The sequence below is a fragment of the Grus americana genome, chromosome 8, assembly GCF_028858705.1.
Source record: "Grus americana isolate bGruAme1 chromosome 8, bGruAme1.mat, whole genome shotgun sequence".
NCBI classification, from domain to species: domain Eukaryota; kingdom Metazoa; phylum Chordata; class Aves; order Gruiformes; family Gruidae; genus Grus; species Grus americana.
This window is the reverse complement of record NC_072859.1, coordinates 30,626,458-30,648,734: the sequence shown is the minus strand read 5'-3', so window position 1 is coordinate 30,648,734 and position 22,277 is coordinate 30,626,458. Positions and strand designations below refer to the sequence as shown.

Sequence of the window (22,277 nt, the reverse complement as noted above, 5' to 3'; positions counted from 1 at the left end):
CAGCCGCTGACCCAGCGCAAGATCGAGGAGGTACGCAAGGATGAATTAGTGCTGTCATATATACTTGACAGAGAAATATATTGCTTTTTGCTACTTCGTAGCTATATAGCATGAAAAAACGCTGTGAGGTATAATCAGCTTTGGCTTCTCCACCCTAAGCACAAACACACAGAGGCTTTGACCAAAATCCTCATCTTTAACACGCCTGTTCCACATTCAGAAGCAGAAGACGTGAAGATGTGCAAGCAGACACAGTTTTCTTGGCCATAGTGCACTTTTCAGGGGCCAGTTTTAGAGAATTTTATGAAAACAAGATTCTCCATCTCAAAATCATCCAATTCAGAAGAGGGGCTGGTTTCTGGTATTCTCACACCTCCCTGATGGATAGCAGCACATCCACAGCTGCCAGCAAACACAGCGAGGAAGTGTGCACGTATTTGAGATTCATCCCTCAGCAGCTCCTGGATTCCTCCTGCACCTCGTAACCTTGCAAGAAGCATCACGGCACCAGCATTTCTGTGCCTGATCCCCTGCTTACAAATGCCCCCCCGTAACTGGGAACTGCTGGGAAGACAGAGAAAGGCTGGCTCTGTAGGTGGGATGGAGACCCACATTGGGAATATTTCCCAGAGTATCGATGGGTCTCACAGCCTCCACAACCCTGCGGTGCAGATGTCCCACGGGTCCACAGCCATTCCCCTTATACACACCTTGACCCACAATTAACTCCACTGCTGTCCTGAGCCTCCTGCTTCACCAAGCCTAATGCCACACACAGTTTCCATAAAACCAAGTAGATTCAAGGCCATATTAGGCACAGTTAGAGGATACTAAACGGAGGTTCCAAGAAGTCTGAGCCCTTTCCTGAGCGCTGACAGCTGCGTCTGAGTCAGCGTCGCTCTCTGCCCTTCTCTGCTGAGTCACTTTATCCCAAAGCATCGGCAGCAAGCAGAGAGCGAGGAGGAGGAAGAAGTGAGGGAGCACAGCCAGGAGAGGGTGTGCGGCAGGAGCAGAGGGCACCAGCCTTAACGTCATGCCAGATCTTCTGACGTTTGTGTTACTGGTGGAAAAGTACTCTGAAAATACAGCTTTCATGAGGGTCAGGCAGTGACAGAGAAGGCCCATGGTACCCAAACCCAAGCAGAATACTTGGGAAGTAACTTGCGTACAACTCAGTCGAACCAAACTGAGAGAAAGAATTGTACTTTCGAGTGGGATCATGCCAGAATATATGCGTGTGAGCGTGTGTGTGTGTGCGTAAGCACGTGTGCACGTGTGTATGAGTACTGCGTGTGCATGCACACACTCACACATGGTTTTGTTTGGACAAGGCATTTTGGCAAAGTCAACAAAAACTAATTGCAAACAAACTGCCTTTATATTCAGCCCTCAAAACGGCTGCTTTCAAAGTTGTACCAGCAGGAGTTAAAAGCATCACTAGCTGTTGCTACATGACCCAGTAATTTCGGATGCTATACCTTCCACTCCATCACAGCGCTTTTGTTTTGCTGGCCAAAATGAACAGTGAGGTGCTGAGTCTGTTCATCTACTTATTCAGGTCTCAGCCCCAGTTTACAGGAGCACTATATAAATTCAGAAGTTGCCTGAAACAATAAATAACTGTGACAGGTACAGAAACAAAGCCTGTAGCTCTTGGGCTAGTGTTTCCTCCTCTGGAGAGGTTTTTGTTCCCTCGTGTCTGCAGGACAGAACATTCCAGTGATGTTTCAGCACTGATGGGCCCTCAAGCCTCAGCCAGGAGAAAAGTCAGCTTTCTGGCAGAAAACCCTGACTAGCTCCTGGAACCGAGCAAAGAAAAGGAGAAAAGATGAAATACTTTGTTTACCATATCATGACATCACCATCATCACTGGAGAAAAATGCAAGTTCATCTTTCTTCCCTGGGATGGTCCGTATGACCTGAATCATTAGCACTGCTGGATAACACGGCAGTTGTCCTTCCCCCTCCGCAGAGAGCTCTGGGACTGCAGTGCGGGCATCAGCGCACGCAGACGTGTTTGACCTCGTGGCCACCGACTTCGACAGGGTGCAGATGCAACCCAGAAAACTCCCACCACTGAATTCCTTTTGCAAGATACGAGTCCAACAGTGATGTTTTTCCTCTCGGGTTGAGCCTGAATGCGCACGCTGAGTCGCTGACTGCTTTGTGGCAAGCTGTACCGTCCCCCGGGACAGTGTACGGGCTCCACGGAGACAGGGGAGGATTTCTGCCCAGAAAGTCTTTACATCGTCCACTGCTTTAATTGTTCGAATGAGCAGGGAAGAACATACCCAGGCCTTGATAGAAAGTAAACTATTTCATCCAGAGGAAACAGCCACTTCAACTGGCATCTGTCACTCAGGTACACAGAGTTGTGGCTCTCTGGAATGAAACCTGCCTCCAAGAAAACGTTTGGCTTAATTCAAACACGTCTAGGCTAGCAAAGTCTTTTTCATGGATGGCTTCATCTGCCTCCTTTCGCTTCCCTTCTACCTCTGTCCCCCCAGAATTCACTTTTATTTGTCAGTGCTACGCTATTTTCTATATATCTGTTACTGTTCTCTGGTAACTGAGCAACTGTTGAAGACCTCATGGGACAGGTAAAGTCAGGACACCCCAGTACATCACATTTTAGCTGTTTTATTTTTTCCTGGTTTTGCTCCCATGGCCTCCCGCCAGATTAGGTCCATCAAAATCAGTTTTAGGCTTCATGACAAAGAGCCCAGTTAAAAGGAAAAGGGTGGGTTTTCTACCGGAAAGAGAGGCCACCGCTCTATTCGAGGGGTAAAAATTGTCTGAAAGCGTTCAGGACTGCTGTGACTCTGACAGCCACAAATACAGGAAAAATACAGTGGCAAATGGCACCGTAGCCAGCTGCTCCGTCCCCACAGTGAGGTCTTCCTCCACCTAACTGGAACTCAGATTGAGTTGTCAGAAAACTCCAGTAAATCTTTCTACTCACATAAGACCAGAGTCAGGGGAGTGCTTTATCGCTCTGAGATGGAATGGAAAATCGGAGCTTCAAAATCCTTGCAAAGGGATCATCTCAGGAGGGGAAATGGCATGGATCAACAAAAATGTTCATTCTGGTTTTAATGCTACAGACAACAGCAAAGCAAGATAAAGCTGCAAAAAAACATCCAGACCTCATGCTTTCCATTTTTGAAACCATTTGGGAACGTTTTCAGGACTGGAAGATTTACCAAACTGACCCTTGTGCATGCAAACACAGACAGGTTATCCTAGATTACCATTTTCTGATTACAAAAACCCAGCCAGAAAATTCCTGACCAGACATTTTACATAATTACAACTGCAAGAAAACACCGAATCAGAGCACAAAAAACGAATCCTGGCAGATTCCCACCAGAATAAAAATTAATGTTTTAAAGCATTAATTCAGGAAGTCGCTGCTCCTGTGGAAGCCAGAGATCACTCATTTCAAGGTACTGGTAGCAGCCCAGGCAAATACATGTGCAGTGGGAACAGCACCCACTGCAAAGATACTCCATCGCTGAGCCACATGTGCCAGATGGACTAAAGATCACTTGCCCTCAACAGCACCCTTTTTTCTGTGATCATCTGGAGCAGAAAACCTCTATTCCCACCCTGCTGTGCTGAGCTTTGTCCTGGAAGTGCTGGAAGGATTTGAGGGATCTCACAGGCACTGCTGCACACCCTCTGCGTCCACAGCCTCGCACCAGCCACAAACAGCCCAAAATAACCTGAGACTGTGAGTGTAAACAGGTAGAATAATTCAGAAACATCAGCTGAAAAGGCTGTTCCTCTGTGTGAATTCAAGGGGAATTCGTTCCCTCCAAGGGCCAGTAAATCATTTGAATGTTGACTCGGAGATGACATTATGGGCCTGTCCTTCACAATTGCTTCAAGTGCAATTTTGGCCTCAACAGTTTCTTTAATTGAATCCGATTTAGATGGGAGTCCACCAGCACTTCATTTTTATTTTATTTTTATGATTCAATTTAGCATTTAGTTTCAGTTGCAATCTGATTTTATTATAGTTGTTGCTAGTGGAATATGTATCCACCTATTAATAACACTACATAAATCCAGATGCTGTCTTAAGAAACATTCTCACACGTATGAGCACTAACATTTCATATATAATATGCCTACTTGTTGATAAGGCTTGCTGCATGACTCAGTGCCATGATCTTTCCAGAGGAAGTATTGTTTCAATGCATAATATGATACAAAGGCAAAGAAATCCAACCTTTTCTATTGCTGTAACACATGGTATCTTTGGGGCGTATCCTCAGGGAGGTGAAGATGATTCAACCATGCACCGTGCACTTGCACCAGCAGGAGTGTCGATTTGAGAATGTATTCTTTCACCAAGGAACTGGTATTCACATGTCTTCGTGACTTTTTGTGTACAAATAAAGGGGTCTGTTTCACAGATCTAATATCCCTTCCCTTAGAGATACTGAAATAGAGGTGCGGCACACTAGAAGTGGTTGCACTGCACCATTCGCTAGCTAAAGGCAGTCAGAAGAGGCATAATGTTTCCCAAAAAACAGAGTATTCAGCACTTTACACATGCTGCAGTATCATGACATCCACTGTAGTTTCAGTAAGAAGTAAACGGAAGCCAGGAAGACTGTGGTTATACCTGGAGGAAAATTTGTAGACAGTGAGGATAGAAGAGGATTGCATCAGTCAGCCTGGGTAGGCTGCAGTGCCTCCATCGCCTGCAGTGAGCCAGGACTGATGCGGGTAGAGCTGGTCTAGCTCCACAGCTGAGAGGAGGAGGAGGTGGCATTTTAGGAGGGCTTTTCTAGCCCTGGGGTTTTACACTTACACCCAGGATTTGAATTTGGGGATCTACCTGAAGGAAGCACAAGTTATCAGTCACATCTACGCTGCTGTATACCCCCAGCAACTACTGCGTAAGGTGCCTTACCCGATGCACCGGCTGGTTTTCCATGCCATGTTAAGCTCCATGCTGCTGGGGTTAGACTGGCATTTGCTGCAGAATTGCCTGGTTTCAAATTGGATTCACTGCAATAGAAACCGAGTAGATCAGTCCAGATTCAAAGGCCCACAAGGCAGATCACTTTTGAACACAAACACATTTAGAAGAAATTTAGATTGAATTAATTCTTTTTTCTGATCTAAGCTAAAAGCTTTTGCAACATCTGAAACTTTTATCAGAATTGACAATGGTATAAATACCATCCTGCCAGCTCCTAGAGTGCTAGCAAACAATCTTTCATCAACCAAATGAACTCTTACAGACGGAGCAAGATATAAACACCCATATGTAATGCACATTCCCTGGACTGGGTCCACCACTAGCAAAACCTTCCTGCTTCCCTGGAACCAGCAACACAAACTCCCTTTATATGTCTTAAGTGTCCACAGTACAAACAATAACACATTAGCATGCTCTTGACACTGCTGTCAAAATAAACAGCTATTTATTAACATTCTACAAGGCATTCTTTTTAAAAGAAATTAATCGAGCAATAATGTCAGAAAAAAAATAAATATATCCCTCTGCCCCAGAAAGCAGCATCTTCCTTTTACTTAAGACAACATCTGGTCCAGATAACAGCTGCCAAGGGCTAGAGCTAAGAGGCACAGTGATTGCTGTTGCTTGGTGGTTGCTCGAGCATTTTTGAGAACAACATTTTTTTGCCGTATGGTATCACTGCCAACTATTCCCTGGGCTCCCAGGAGAACAATGCATTCCCTTTCTGCTCTTACTGGGTAAACAGAATAAAGGCTGAACGTGATGCTTGCTCTCACCAGTCAAACCTGCACTAAATATAAAAAGATATTAAAAACTGCCTCCCCCCTCTGTCTTTCTGAGGTGAAAACCTCCCCATCTTCACGCAGGGACACTTTTGCTGCCTTTTGTTCCTGTGGTTAAAGCAAATTTAAAGATATCAAGGAACCTCTTGAGAAAACCAAGAAAGGAAGCTTGAATGCAAAGTGAACTTACAAACAAAAAGCTATTTTTAGCATTGGGGGGAAACTCTTAGCATTGGACAAACAATACAAGGAAGTTTCAGACACTGACTGCTAGGGAGAGCTAATATCCCCTTGTCGCTGCCCCACCTAGTCTGGATACAGGAATGCTGCTATATTCTCAGGCTTCTCACAACCCCCAAATTATCCACCTTCCCCTTAGCGTGGTGCAAAAGTTCAGGGCTTTAGGCCGAGAGCCACCTGGTGACCTTGGCTCATACACGCAACCTCACCCTGCCGATGGCATAGGTGATCTGAGGTCACAGTGTGACCTTGATGGGACTCTGGGCTCTGTGGTCTTGATGGGAATGGGTGGTGGGACTTCTATCTGTAGTACCACCACACGTGGTGGTAGCTGGAAGCACGTGCAGGGCTGAGGCCAAATAGCAAAGGAAGAGTCTTGTGTACCTCAGGCACAGAATTAGGACAGAGCAGCTGGGCAGAAGCAGAAGGAATGACACAAATGGCCTTGGGACAACACAAAAAGGACCTTCCTAACCACAGAGCAAAATATCTAGCAGTGCTTCTGCCCTTCGCACATTGCTGGACCCCAGGGCATTGTCTGCAGCTAGTCAATGGAGTCGCACTGGTGCTCAGCAGCTGGGGATCTGGCTGTAGACTCAGGACATAACAATAACGCTTTGGCAGTCCCCATTGACCCTTCTTTTCCTCCTAGCAATTCAGCTTTCCAACTCCCCCAGGCAAAACAAATAATTTATTTTTCAAGCAATTATCAATATGTAGGTTCTTTGGGCTGGAAAGCTTTTACACAGGAGTTTTTCCAGGCTATTCACTTCTTTCTCTAGCTGCATTCCTGTTTATTCATTTGCAACTAGAGTGAGTAGCAGGAATCAAAGTGGTCAAGAACAGTTTGTCTTCCAAGATCAGTGAAATAACTGAAGGACACTGTTTCCCTTGAAACCTCTCCCAGATCTTTGTATTGCCCAGAGACCTGAACCAGTTTTTAGGGAACAGAAGATCCTGAGAAAGTAATTTCATGGAGCAGACACATTTCTACTTTTGCTGTGAGCTTACAAACGCTTAAAGCAAGGCTTTGATGGAGAGAGTCAGTCCAAAACTGGATGTGAGGTGGAACTGTACAAAAAATAGAAGCCATACAGCATTGCTCAAGTCCTTATCTGGCCCTGTTGCCTATATAGACTCAGGAGAGGTCAGTCAGGGACATTTTACAGATCTGCCTGCCAGTGGGAGAGAAGGATATTTATTACATTGCAACAAGCTGAGCCTCAGTCAGCAATGTGCCCTTCCAGGGACAAAGTCGAGCTCTGTACTGGGCTGCAACAGCAAAAGCCCAACCAGCAGGTTGAAGGAAACGGTTCTTCCCCTGTGCTCGGCATTGTGAGCCCAGGTCTGGAGACTGCATCCAGGTTTGGGCTCCCCAGGACACGACACTAAGAGGAGTGAGCCACTGAGCCTGGCTTGGCTTTGCCCATTGAGATGGTCTGGGGGCCAAAGCACATGGCACGAGAGAAGGGAACTGGGCTTGTGTTCAGGCTGGGGCAGAAAGCGCAATGGGGAATCACAGCTTCTGGTACATAATGGGTGGTAACAGAGAAGATGAAGCCCTGCCTCTCAAAGATGCACAGCGAAAGGACAAATTGCAGTGAGGGAGATTCAGATCAGTTGCAAGGAAAAAGAATTTTGCCCTGAGAGTGATCAAACATTTGGACAAGAACTCAGAAACCTTATATCCATGAAGTTTTTCAGCAAGTCTTTATAAGCTAGAGAGAGAAAGGCCTCAACACCCATCAAGCACTCAACTCTCTTTGACCTGGTTAGGGACACTACAATATGCAGGCACCTGAATGCCTTTGTCTGGTCTGCTCCAGAAGGCCTGCTCATTTTCTCAAATGGCACTTATGCCACTGAATCACTTAGTCAATTTTCAAAGACCTTTAATTTTGGATTCTGAGCCTTTCCTACAGGCTTTTTTCAAATTGCTTTGTTCCACAGATACTTTGTCCTTGTCTTGCTAAATATCCCCTGGGTGAGAGGACAGGGTTGTTGGCTGTTGCTTCTTTCTGAATAATTTCCACCTTTTTTTTTTTTTTTTGGGCGGGGGGGTGGGGGGGCACTCATTGCAAAAAACCTCCAAAGAAAGAATAGGAAGAATTTATTTCTGATCCAGCTCTTGGTTCCAGCGCAGGGTTGGTCTGTATCTGCAAAGGGTTAAGGATTAGCTGATGGAAAACATTTGAGAGGCTCTGATAACAGAGCATACACAAACAGAGGATCAGGCTCACAACACTGCTGGTTACACATTGCAAATCACCAGCTTTAGCACAGGCAGTACCAGCCTCGTACCCTGCACAGCGTTTCTGCTTCTGGGCTGCACTGACACCCTCCTGCAATAACTCACCTGTCACTCTCGAGAATACTTAGAGTTTTCTTTCTTCCACCCACCAGCTGACAGGTCTGTAGACATGCACCCCGATGTCCTGTCTCTAATTCCCCCCAAACCTCAGCCCATTGATATCATACAAACCAGGGGAACGTGCTGTTTCAGAGCAGGCACTCCAAAGTCCAGCAGAGCCAGGATGCTTAATGGAAACTGTGCACTGACTCTGAAACACTTGGCTGCAGATTTGTTCAGCTTTTTAAGAAGAGAGATTGCTTGATAGGGCAGCATGAGCGAGCATGCTAGGGACTGGGGCATGATTATAGTTTAGCACAAAGATGCTGCAGCCTAAAAACTAAAATGCTCTGTGAAAGACAAGACACTGGCTGTTTTCCGCCCAAGGCCATGGGTCTGTAATGTAGCACTGGCTTCAGACGCAGCAATGTTCCTCATGCGGCACCTGGGACTGCTACATGCACAAGCATCTTTGCACACAGCCAGGACCAGGCTCGCACCCCAGGGAGCCCAGATGTGGGCACAGCTGGCACCCACATTAGGAAATGCTCTTGAAGTGCCTGGGGAATTTGACCAATGTCAAAGTCAAGAGTGGAGTGGAGCGTAAAAATCCCTTCCACTCTGTATTATGCTCAAATACTGAGACTGCACCTCACTCCTCTGTTCCTAAAACAAATAACAGTGCCACAACCATAATTAAATGCAGCCATTGTCAAACAGTGCTGGTCATATGGTAAAACCTGGTGTTATTAAGTACACACACTTCACCTCTGGGATTAAACCACCTAGTTTCCTTCCACTAACATTCAAAACTTACTCTTTCTCACCTTCCTCCAAAGATGAGCACAGCTAATGGTTTGGGTACAAAGCAACCTAACGGCATTGACGTCAGTGGGAAAATCCTGACCCCACAGTGCTGTGGGGGATCACTATGCTGAGGATCAAACCCTAAAGCGTACAGAACTCCTCTAACACAGAACTGACTCCTGATCTCCCATGACACTATTTGCTTCTTCACCCAAACGGTACCTCCAGAGCCCACGGGTCCGTGCCTACAGAAGGTGACGAGGCGGCAGCAGCCGAAGTCTCCTGGGGTAAGGAAGCAGGAATTGTTAGTGTGGATCAGGTCCACGGCCCGTCTAGCCCCACATCCTGTCTCAGATGGTGGCCAGCACCAGATGCGTCAGAGGAAGGTGTGAGGGACCCCATGTGAGGCAGATGTCATGCCTCACTGCAGCCTGCCCGACTTAGGAAAAGATGAAAACAAATGAGTTTATAACCTTTTGTCAGCCTGTCCCAAGGATGTAACTTCACAAATATTTAGGTCAAACGGGGCACACCCTGCGCTGCACAGAAAGAGAAAAGAAGAAAACCCAGTGCTTCAACTCTTGGATGCCATACTCCTGTGAGCTAGATAAGGTAAACTGGTGACAGTCACTTGCTATTGCCGTGGACACTGGTCTGCTGGCTCAGCCCAGGAGCTAAAGGTGGCTTAGGACAGAAGTGCAGTGATTACTGCAGACTCAGTGCAAGCCATCGTTTTCCACGACAGTCACAAAAAACTGTAGTTAATCAAAGAAAAAGAAATATCAAGCTAACCTAAACTAGGCTTCTCTCTGCAGAGCTTTTAAAACTCCATCCAGTTTATACAAGGGATTCATCAAACTGAAAATCTTTCCGTGACGCATGGGAGTGTCCCCACTTTAGCCATGGGTTCCCAAAAGGTCATGAAGAAGTCCCCACAAGCATGTTGTAAATGTGAAGACCAGCTATAGATGCATGTGGCTCCTGTCTTCTCCCAGTCTGCTCCTCCTTGGTGGGGACAGGAGCTGGTGACTTCTGCCAAGTCCCCAGCCAGAGCCAAGAAAAACTGACAGCCACAGGCCGGTTCTTATTAAATCATAACAGGCTTTCTCAGGGATCACAAAAAGTATCAGTAAGGTTCCTAATCAGCCTGGGACTCCACTTCCACGTAGCAAAGCCTGATTGAGATGAACCTTCTCATTTCTGTCTTGGCAGTGCCTGGGGCTCTCATCCTGCTTGTGGAAATGGGTCTCCACTGCCCATTCCAGTGCAACACGATGGAGGGCAGATATGACCTGGCTCACAGGAATTTTGTCCAGGGCTGTCCCAAGGGCAGGGATTCGGTCTGGCTGCAGCTTCCTCAGTGCTGGTCCCTGCTGGTGCAAACCCCAAACACTGTAAACGCTGTGTTTATAAGTATGCTATACATATATATACATATAAGCTATACATACAAATTCTAAGTACTGGGCAGGGCAGACACTTGCCCTTGTTCCAAGGTGTCCTGTCAGCAAGGCAGGACGGAGGCAAAAGCAGATGAAAGTTACTGCTCTGCCCCAGCCTGAGCGAGGGGAGAGGGGCATCTGTTCTGCCGTTTGGCACGGAAGAGTCTCCCGTGTCCTTGGTATCCCCAGGGTGGCACCACTGATGGCTCGTGAGCAAGGCAGAGACATGGCACAGCTCTGCGAAGGGGGCAAAGGCCAGCTCAGAAGCACCCCTGAGAGCCGGCAGCCTTGCCCACAGCTCTTTTCCTCCATCAGCTGTTAATCATTTGCCTCGGCTGTGTTAATTCACAAATTTCTTTCTCCCAGCCCTGCTCCCATTGTTTCCAAGCAGGGCATTGTCATGAGGCCAGTTCTATATTTATGACAGGATGTCAGCCTGCGCTTATAGTCGCCTTCTTTGAACTGGATACTTTTACCTTCTATGTTGGCAACGATGCAATTCAACAGAAAGGTAGAAAAATAAACAAGTGTTTATTTAAGACATGCTTGGTTGTATCAAAAGACACAAGTGGCACTTCTTCCTATTGGCTCTTCCACACTCCCGGCCAGGAGAGCACAGGGGGTTTTTTTCATGACATAAACAAAGGATTATTTCCTAAGAAGATTGAGAGTTTCCTTTAAAGGAAAACAAAAAAAGAAAGGAGGAAGGAATCTGCAGAATAGCCCTTAGGAAGTTACAACTCTGGAGGCCCTTCAGTCCCTCACCAGCAAAATGTATTTAAATATAGCATGGCCTGCCCAGAGCGCAGCCTGAGAAATGCCACATACCCAGCAAAGAAATCACTCTGCAGGCAAAGCCAGAGAGTGCCAGGCTTCAGGAAAATGTCCCATATCAGGATATGCAACCAGGCCTAAGAGCTGCATCTTTGACTTGAGTTGGTTGCTTCAAAAGCTTTGATTCTGCTTTACTATGTTTTAATTTCCACACACAGCCTAACTTTTTGTTTGTGCAGCAAAGCAGCATGGAACCTTTGTCAGAGCAGGCATGCAAATGCCCTTATCCACTGAAGGATGCCACCAGCCAACTTCAAACCAGACATGAGACTTGAAGCACCCACCTCCTCTGCTCCTCACCCAAGCATCACCAGGCTCCGTCCGTGCTCTTCACGAACAACAGACGATGCCAGGAGATTTGCAAAGCTCCAACCTTATTCTACATGAAATGCTTTCTCAAGACTGCTCTCAACTAGGTTTCTAATGAATAATTTTTATCTGTTATTTCTTGGACAACCAGAGAGCTGAGATGTTATGCCTGTGTGAAGCCCTCATTCCTTGCTGAGGTCATGAACTTCAGTGTTCAACTACAGCAGGTTAGAAAGTGGGTCAGAAACTCCTTCTCCTCAAAATAACAATTTTTTGAGGCAAAACTAAAATGTTTCAAAGCCCAAGTGCCATTCATGCCTCGTGGGAGATGCACCTCCGCATCACAGGCCTATTTTCTCAACAGATGAGGAGTGTGGTGCACTACATTTCCCATGAGAAGCTGTGGTGTCCCCTACCAGTGGAAAGGGTGATGGACCAGTGACGTGAATGGCTGGGAGTTCACCCGGGGAGCCTGGCCACTGGCAGGAATAGGGACATGTGCAGTCAGGACTAGAAGACCCATGAATGGGAAGTTCAGGACACAAATGTTTCATCTTGGTCAAGATTACAGTCATAGTTTTGGCTGGGGGTCATTCCACTTCCTGGATAAAATGTACCTGTTTCTCCTTCATCTCCCTGGTAAGTAGATCACTTCGTGATGGAGGAATAAGCCAAAACTCGGTCTTCTAGGCAGAATGCAGATAGGAGTGTTTTGTCCAATGTTAGTTTGGAGCCATGCCCCATCACCGTGGCCTCCATTCGATGCTGTACCTGCTCTGGAGCTACACAGTGACTTTGTGCTCCAGGACACTCGGACCTGTCTCCTACACACATTTTCCAGAGCACAACCGAGTAGCTATTAATTGCATTCAGCTGCAATGAGAAGTCTGAAATAGCTCAGGCGCTCTGGCAAGAGACTTCTGTTGTAACAACAGGCTTTGGCTGTGGATTTATCTGCCATGGATTCTGCTTCCCATACAGCACAGGGTAACTGCAGCAGGATGAACCCTAGAATGTAATAATATAAGCAGGAAGGGCTGTAATTTGAGGACCTTCCCACATCAAGTAAGTAAAACAATCTCCTCTTTCAGAATGCAACATAATTCTTGCAAAAGAGTCCTTTAAAATAATATACAGCGCTGCTGAACGGGAGCTGTGGGGGGACTCCCTCTGATCCTCAGTTCATTCTCAGATTTAGCTGATAGTTTTGCTCTGACTGCTCTAATTCATATAGAGGAGCTCTAAGTTTTTCTTTCAAATGCAGAAAAGGCTGCACATACCACTGGCTGTTTCCTGAGCCTTTTGCAAGAATAAAGGTACTGACATACAACACGTGAGTTCACCCCTTGCTTCCAAATAATTCTGGCACCTCAATTTCCCCTCTCCAGATGGTGGCAGGTTCTGCTCGTGCTGCGTTTCACACCCAGAAGGACTCTTTGGGAGACTCTCTTCAGATACCAAAGATCACAGTCAGAATAAGCTCTAGCTGTATCAGGGAGCTTCAGTAAATGGTACAGTGCATTTGGACAGAAATTATGATTTCCTCTTTTCACTGTGCAGGATTCATATTTGGGATCCAAAGTTAACTCTGGAAAAGGCAGAAAGCCAGTTTATATTATTGTTATGTCAGACGAGCTACTATCCCTGGATTCAGGGCAAGTAGACATACTTTATGGAAGAAAACAGTACTCTCAGCCCTCACTCCTGTCTGCTCCCCATTTGCTTTGGTCTTAAGACCTGGTCATTTTTTAAGCATCCTGCAAAATCTGGGAGGTAACAGGAGACTTGAAGATCATGAAATAACTGGTGAATAATGAAATAATCTAGATGTAAAGACACAGCAGGGAGCAGCTATATGTATTTTGCAATTACGTTCCTAGGGCAAGATCTAATACCAGTGCCCTCCTGCTAACTTTAGAATAAGGCTTTCACAGTGCAAGAAGCCTTTGTTACCTCTCACCCTGAGGAAATAACTACTGGTCTTCAGAGCAATGCATTACACAGAAAACCCTTTTTGGATTATATGTCACAGGAGCTATGGAAATCTCCATTACAACCACTGGGAGACCTAGCAACAGTGAGAAAAACCTGCCTTCGTTTGCTGCCAAAGTCCTAAATATTGTTAGTTTACTTCAATAGCCAGAGATGTTGCAGATCACAACAGAACAAGGAAGACCCAGGGCTTTGCGAACGGGAACAGTGTCCGAGCAAAACCGCACAGCCCCATCCAGATGGAGCCTCACCGCGTTAACCCTGTGCAGCGTGGCGTGGGGAAGGGATTGCTTGCTCAGGCTCAGCACGAGGCTAGAGATGGTTTGACCGTCCACAGGTGAGCCCATTCACATGCCATATGTTGGGATGTCTTTACAATACGCTCTCCAGCACCTCCAGCTCCACATTAGCACAAGTTTGCATCTGTGAGCACCTACCATTCTCAGCCGTAATGCCTGTGATGAAGGGGCTGCTCGACAATGACCTGTATTGCACAGATCATCAGATTGTAGAAAAACATATCTCACCTACTTATCTTTAACAGGGACTAAAAAAATCATAATTCTCAGCAGAGTCCAAGCAGCACCAACATAGTGAAACCACGTAACAGAAACAGAGTAGAAGAAAAAGGACCAGCAATTCTACAGGGATATATTTCATTACTGCACACCAAGTTTGGAGCAGTGGAAACAATACAAGCTGTGCAGCAAAAATCAGTCACCATGGGCGCTCCTATTTCAGCAAGTGCTTCGGAGAAATTTATGGCTAATCAGGAACATGACATTATTAACGCGCTTTGTACCCAGCCAAGTGCAGATGTGTGCTTGCATAAACCTTTCCTTATCATTATTAAAAGCGATGTGCTGCAGTCTGTCACTGTTCAATAAACAATTCCACGTCCAAGATCTCAAACGTTGCTGCATCGCGTTCTGATGATCTGCCTTTTCCTTATAGGGTGTCAGAGTCAGATGCAATAACAAACACATGAGCACAGCCCCTTTGGGCTGATGCATTTCCAAGAAGGGGCAAATGTTGATTACTCTTGCATGTTATTTTGCCTGTCTAGTTAAGAGTCATCCAAAGTCTAAAGAAACCAGTGGAAAACCTCCCGCTGGCTTCACTGGGCTTTGTATTTGGCCATTAGTTATTCAAGTACATTAGCCAAATTTATGCTTTTAGCGTAAGACAGCTCCTAAACTACCATCCAACCGTAGCCTCCATTTTGGGGAAAGACAGACAGCTAGAAAACATTCTAATTCACCAGTCTTGTAATTTGGCTTTATATTATTGCTAATAACTTTTCTCAATTATTAAAAAAAAAAGACTGACCAAGAAAATTTTTTACAAATACCGCGACCTCAGTTTTCTCTTCATTTTGGGGGGGAAAAAAAAAAAAAAGAGTTACAGAGGTGCAGATGCATTGCCTTTCCAGCCACTTTTCCTGTTTAAAGTTAAATTTGTTTTGGTTTTGTTCACATTTCTTCAAGCCCTTGTTTTTCCCATCCCTCATGCTCGGACGGTCAGCAGACTGGCTTTTCTAGGATGCCGCAGTGAACATTTCCCATCTAGATGCAGGGAGGGGCTGGAGAAGACATCTGGCCTGGATTCTGCAGATGTAAACATGGGAAGGGAATTGGGAAAAGAAAAGGTAGCCTTTCTCGGGCCATATCCTGCAGCAGCCAGGGACCCACCTGGTCCCTAGAGAGCATTAGAAAATCCTCAACATTTTGCTAACCCATGATCTGCCTCGCATGGCTCCTGAACAACAGAGAAGAGCCAGAACACAGTTAATTTCAGCTACACCCTAACCCTCACAATGCCAAAGGTCCGCTCCAGGCGCAGGCAGAGTAGGCAGCTGCCTGGGGCAGCCATCGGCTTGGGGCGGGCAGTAGAGCTAGAGCTCTCTTCTTCCCACTGCTAGAGCTTGAGCGGGCTGGAGGGGAGGCAGATGGAGCCAAAAAGGACCTCCACTCGCCATTCACATGCTCAGAGCTCAAGGAGATGCAGGTAGGGGGACCAGGGTCAGGCCAGGAGTGCAGAAGTGCTTCTGGTGTGCTAACCCCATCTAACTAAACCCATCTGGAAACTACTCCATCACTATCAAGAAACTGCATTTTCTTGCCAGAAACAACCCAAACAAAATAATTTCTTTTTGCCATCTCCAGAATAAGGGACAAACTCAACTGTTAGGGAGTTTGGATCTCTTTCTTGATAGACAAAGGACCCACACTGCATACATGCCCTGGAAGCCTTTTGTGGATGATTTCAGAGAATCAATGTGGAGAAAGTTGGAGCTCTAATAGAAAAATTTCTCTCGCCTGGAAGTTTATTCAGCTGCAACGCTCAAAGTTATGTAAGAAAACTAGATAAAATTAGAGTATTGGATAAAAATAGCACTAAAAGAAATCTTCATCTTACTACAGTATTTTGAGACCACTTTGGGGTCTTTTCTGCTTCTTCACCTGCTGGCACAGGAAAGCAGCCCTTGCTCTAAGTTGCCCACTGGCTGAATGCCATGGCATTTGCACTGCCATGGAAAAAAGTCACTTAGGATGGTAACAGTCTGGTTTCACATCCATTTTGTGGCAATGCCGATGGCTGTACTTCCCAGGCAGCAGTCCTCACTGCTTTACTACAGAGCAACACCAAGGCATAAACCCAGGTCCTGACAGTGAGTCAGCACTGAGCTGTCAAACCAAGCTGAAGTCTCCAGGAAGCAAAATGTTCTCTCTGCGTATTTTTTGTACCACTCAGTATGTTACATAAACTCCCAATGGGTAGAACCATAGCCAGGGCTTGGAAGGATATATTTATTACAGCTGTAATTCTAGCATTTAAACTTTCTGACAGCTGCTGTGGACAAATATGCAATAAAAATCAAAGCCAATTCAAAGCTAATATTTAGAGGTGGGACACTGCATAAGCATTTGGGTTCTGGGCCACGTTCTGCTTTGTTTAGCATTCAGATGGTATGGACGACTGCAGCATCCCTTCTCCACACACAAGTCAAGCTCAAGTCACTTTGGCTTCACTTTCCAAGCTTGGCTGCATGAAGCTAGAGCTCTGTCTCCCGTTATCTGAGCAATTGGCTGTCATGGTCTAAACCACGACTGGCTCATGACACGCAGCTTGTAGGAACAAATAATTTGAGCATATTCAGCTGCTCCAGTTCACACCTTCCCTCCTGCTGCTACAAGCTTGATATCCTCTGGCAGAGACACAGGCTGATAGCTGAGGACAGTAAAAGCTCAGATCACTGCCAGGGCTTGTCTGTCAGGGCCTTTGGGTATCCACACAATGTGCCTGTTCACCATAGATAGAAATAAAGGTAGCCTGTGCTGCAGAGGTCCTGAGCTCGCTACCATTCACTCCTGGGATGACAGGAAAATGTGGGTGGGGAGAGACCCCTGGAGGTCATCTAATCCAACCTTTCGCTGGAAGCAAGGACAACCTGAAGTTATTTCAGACGAGCTCATGATGACGCACTATTCCAAACATGAGTTAGGCCTTACATGAGGCCAGGAGAGAGACCCTACAACAGCTGTATGGATTCCTGTTGAGAAGCCACAGGCTCCCTCTACAAACTGCCCCACTGATGCCCAAAGGAGCGATCGCAGCAGAACTGCAACTGTTCAAAGCCTCTGGAGCAGCTCAGGGACATTTGCCAGTACCCAGCCTGCCCCCAGTGAGAAGCCGTAAAAGTGACACCACGCTACAAGGAGCCATATTGATCTTAGAGAGTGGCATCTGTTGCAGTTACATGTGACTGACTCAGTGAGGTTCCATCGAACCACAGTTCTTAAAGTACTCAGAAGGGAATTCAGATGATTCCTCCCTAAAAAGAGTTAAAAGTATGGTACTTCTTCAGCCAGTGGAGTTGTTCTCAAAGCAGGCGTCTGTCCATAACTGTGCACTGTACGCTTCCTGATCTGTGAAAGCAAAATGTCCACTGTTTCTACTCTCAGAGGCACATAATGCTATAAAGACATCCACTGAGGGAATGGATGATCTCTAAAGTGGCAAGCTTTTCACAGCATTAGCTAGCATAGTAATTGTTGACTGTGGAGAAGGCTGTGTCTACACAGCAGGACCACAGAGCAGTCTTTTGCATGAGGCATGCACGCTTTTTTCTGGTCACACTGCTCCACTTCAGGCTCAACTCAACCACCTTCAGCTAAGGAACGGCCAGTTGCAGGTCATCTGTTGACATTTTTGCCTGCCTGTGCTAGATCTGTCCAGTTTGACAGAATTTAGTTCTCTTCTAAAGACATTTTGAGTCTCACCCTGCACTCCTTCCAAGAGTACCACACCTGACCCTGGTTTTCATGCTCATCTTAGCAGTTTCTCTACAAAACCAAGCAACGTGCACAGTAGGCACATCTGAATTGGGGAATGAGCCGCAGCCCGAATTCACCTAAACATACACTAAAAGCCAAACCTAAATTCAAGGTCTGCACTTGCAAGACAGCTGAAGCATAAATGCCCAGGCCCACAGAGGAGAATGGAATAACGACTCTATTGTCCGCAGGATCCCAAGACTAGTTATGGTTGATAAAGCAGATATTCCTGCTGGGCATGCATTCAGGGAAGAATTACCCTAAGGAATGGTTTCAGGAATTCAGCCTGTTATAGCCAATTCCCACTGAAATTTATGAGAGTCTTTTCAGGGTCTGTGTTGTCTGCAGGCGTAAATAAGGGCTCATACACAGAAGGTCTGGGTATTGTTAAATAACAGGAGGTTTGTACCATATAGCCATCAAGATGAATGATCCAACCCATTGCTTTTATTCAAGCCCTTCTTTCATTAACAGCAAGTCAAGGTTATCATGCTAGCTATGCCAGTATTCAAGCTAATTGGTTCTCTGGAGAGAACTATAAAAATGTTGGTTTCAGGACCTGCCAGGACAAATGCACTGCAGTTGGTCAGCAGTGGAAATACTTTATTATCTTTGACAGAAAATGCCATTTTCATCTCTAATCTTGTGTTGCAGTATGTCTCAACAACCTGTGAAGGAAGTAGGAATTTGTACAAGATCTCTTACTGTTCTGAGCTGCCTTGCCGGTTTTCAGTACTTTTGCTGAGTTGGTTGAAAGAAAAATAGACACAGCAGAAAAGGATCCATCAGTAGAATGGGGAGGAAGTCACATCCTGGAGGACAGAAGGCTCTGAGTGATGTTGTCTTCACAGTCTCCTGTGAAGCCAGGAAATTCATGACCCCTTCCAAGCACACACTTTACCCACCTCAGCTATCAGACCATATTATAGTTGCCATCAGTTTTGTTCACTTTTTCCCTTTATCTGGTTCTTCTCACAATGCTTGTGAGCTCTCCCTGCCATCTTTGCCTCCACTTTGATTCCCAGTTTTTGAGAAGTGGCCTATTTTACCTTTATAAAGCATATTAACAGAATCAAATAATACCAAAAATGCGAAAACCCACTCAGACAGATGACATCTCCTGTGTTAGATTTCCAAATTCTCTGCAATTTAAAGAACAAAGGTCCTTGCTGAAATGTTCAAGTGGTAAGTCTTCTGGGACCTACTTTCTTTCAGAAGCTTCCGGAGGATCTGGATTCATCTGTGGTTAGGGACAAGATAAGCACAGCAGGTGTATTCCCTGTCTCCAGCATCCTGGATCCTCTCCAAGCCGATTTCCATCCTCCCCGTTCCAACAAAACAGTGTTCACAAGGGTCACTGATGACATTTTCTTGGCCAGCTCTCTATTCTCTTCCACTTTGGCCTCTGTGTTTATGACACCCTTACATCTTGTCTCAGCTTTCATGATCTTGTCCTCCAACATTTCTCTCCTGAGAATGCTTGCCATATTGAGCAGACTAAAGGACTTTCCCATTGGTAATTTGATTCAAATCAAATCAAAGAGGGGTGGCAGAGGGAAGGGGGTTGTTAGTTTGTAATTTTCTATTTTGAACTAAACTGTCCTAGGAACTTCCAGCAGTGTATTCTGGATTACCAGACTGAAAACAACAGAGCGATCCACAGACCCATGTTCTACATGTGATTGGGCTGATGTACAGAATATAGCAGAGCAGCACTGGAGGTATAGTTCAGATCTCCGTATTTGCTGTCCTTCGCCCAACTCCAGGGAGCCACCAGGTTGAGCCAGACTATTAATCAGAGGGAAAGTCCTTCAGAAGGTGAGCTTACACAGTCCATTCTCATGCAGGAATGCAAGTTTTCCACTCACTGCAGGTTCCAGAGCCCCATCTTTGATCAAATTATACAGCTCAGAGAAAAGTCTAGCAGATAGCAGCCAGGTAGATAATCTTAAGGGCACTCCCAACTACCCCTAAATCTGCAAAGTAAGATTGTAAAGAAACCAGATAATAGAGGAAAGCACAGATTCACTTGTGGCAAGAACTGAAGGACAGTGGTTGACCACCTCTGATTAGAAAACATTACACACCCAGCCAACCAACATGTTGATGATCATAGAATCACAGAACAGTCCAGTTTGGAAGGGACCTCGAAAGATCATCTGGTCCAGCCTTTTGTGGGAAAGGAGGCCTAAATGAGATTATTTGCACCCTGTCCAATCTCATCTTGAAAGCCTCCAGTGATGGGGACTCTACCACATCCCTGGGGAGGTTTGATTGATTATCCTAGTGATTGATTGTTCTCACTGGAAAAAATTTATTTCTTATATCAAGAAGATGGGATCACCCTGCCAACAAGGAAGGCCTTTTCCAGTCCCTTTTATTTATTACTGACAATCCAAACAATGTGAGGGATTTTCTCTGCTCTTTCCTACTGTCCATTTCATGGTTGTGGAGCAAGATGCACCCAGGTGCAGATTTCAAAAGCAGTATTAAGAAGGTCACCCCTGGTCACAATCAGCTCTAACTGCCAGTTGTAGCGGGATGCAGTCTTTTCCTTAGTCACGAAGCAGAGCACTTGAAATATCCTGTAGGGTGAAAACAATGCCTGCTACAGCATTTCTCTCCTGATTTTTGGGAAGAGGGCCAGACAAGCACCACAATTAGTCATACGTTTCAAACGCAGTCCCCATTCTTAGTTTCAACCTCTTGCCTGTCCTTTTGGTACAAATGAGGCTACGATCTCCACCCTAGAGAGGGTCTTTGCCTCAGAGTCACACACTATCAATCAGTCTGCTCCCAGTAATGAGGAAAGATGCTTTCCTTCCTTCCACCTTCTATTTGGACCTTCGCCTTCCCAGTGGGATCATTTTACTGGGTAAAGGAGGACAGAAATAGACAGAAAGAAACATGTCAATATGTGCATCGAAGAGGAATTAAACCAAAACATAATGAAATATCTGAAAGCGCATGGGAATTTGCTGGAATCTAGAGAAGAGAGGAAGAGAAGCAGCTATCACGCCTTTTACTGCTGCACATGGAGTTAGTTTTTAAAAGTTCCTTCTCCTCGTCTTACTTCCCTCCCTCTGCTCACTCCCTCCCCTGGGGAGGGGAAGGTAGCAAAGGCATCATTACAAAATATAATCACCTTGAAAAGGGTAGGAACCCAAGATTTTAAAATCACTGCAAGAGGCAGAAGCGTCTTTGGGGGAAAGTTCAAACAGCTTCTTTTGCTTGACAACTGCTGGAAACAATATGGCAATCATTAGTTTCTCTCTCTCCAGTTCAGGGTAGTCCATCTAATTTACACATGATGAACAACAGACATGCACATAGGTCCAATAGCAATATTAAGGTTGCCTCTCTTGCCAAGAATTATGCCACTAAAAAGCACATGTGCAAATCCATGTGAGTCTGGAAAGGGTTAATGGGCTACTGGGGGCTCACGCTTCTTGAAGAGAGGTAAAAGGAGGGACAGTAGCTCAGCTGGAGAACAAACTTCACTCTTGCTGTGTGACTATCCATGGGTATGGGAGGGTACATTGTCTGAGAGGGTGGATGACCCTCTCATCTTCAGCTGAGCCAACCGCACTCACTATGGGTTTGGCAAAAGCCTCCTGGAATGCACCTGAAAGGACAGCATCAGATCTGGTGTGGAGGTGCAAAGATTCATGAGTCCTGCCTGATTGTTTGGGTAAACCCTGAAGCCTCACAAGAACACTTAGCTTCGGTGTCAGTCCATTGCCCATTCCTCAATAACTCCAGGATTGGGGTTATTTTTTACCCTTATTTGGGAATATCTCTGGTGGGAGGCAACACCACCTTTACTCGCCTTGGACAGGGTAGACTTCCAAAATGACAGCTCCCTTTCTACATGGGCCACCAAATACTTGGGACAGTCAGTGGGGCGTTCAGGAAAACCCTGACTGGCAGAAACCAGCTCTATGCTCTGCATCATCATTAAGAAGAAACATGTCATCCAGCCAGAATCTCCTGTTTCCTGGCATCAGACAGACCACTACAAAAACAGGAGCTGCTGTCTGACCTGAATTCTTTTTTACATCTTCCCAGTACCATGTGCTAGTTAGTTCTCCACATAAGCAGTCCATGCCACTGCATTCTTAGTGTCATGCTGACCTAGAGCAACTAGATCTGTAGCATAAAGTAATTTGATTTTAACCAGAAGCCAC

At 45.8% G+C, this 22,277-nt stretch overlaps 1 long non-coding RNA gene across 2 annotated transcripts in view; it reads right to left on the bottom strand.

The window, feature by feature from the left end:
* LOC129209655 (uncharacterized) overlaps positions 1–22,277 on the bottom strand; it is a 342,277-nt gene that overhangs the window by 228,871 nt on the left and 91,129 nt on the right. For both annotated transcript variants that reach the window (XR_008578134.1, XR_008578135.1), the window contains exon 3: positions 4,926–5,023. This is a non-coding gene — a long non-coding RNA (uncharacterized LOC129209655). The remainder of the gene's footprint in view (positions 1–4,925; positions 5,024–22,277) is intronic.